Consider the following 288-nt stretch of genomic DNA (forward strand, 5'->3'; position numbering starts at 1 on the left):
AGTTTAGCTAACTGGGAGCTCTAAAATACTTAATTCAGACAAAATGGTGCTAAATGCTAACAGCCAGTAGGCTAATATTTGATGTTTGACGTGGTGTTTGGCAGGTTCGTCATCCTTTTCTTCTATTCTTTTTGATTGGGACACAAAAGGATTAAAATCATATGATTGGAAAATAAATAACATTTCACATTTAACTGATGAATTGAAAATAGGATTAGGACATGATTAATTTGAATTAAACATGATTGGGGATTCTAAATGGGTTAAAAACATAATTAGGAAATTAAA

The sequence above is a fragment of the Austrofundulus limnaeus genome, unplaced genomic scaffold, assembly GCF_001266775.1.
Source record: "Austrofundulus limnaeus strain Quisiro unplaced genomic scaffold, Austrofundulus_limnaeus-1.0 Scaffold411, whole genome shotgun sequence".
Classification (NCBI taxonomy): Eukaryota; Metazoa; Chordata; class Actinopteri; order Cyprinodontiformes; family Rivulidae; genus Austrofundulus; species Austrofundulus limnaeus.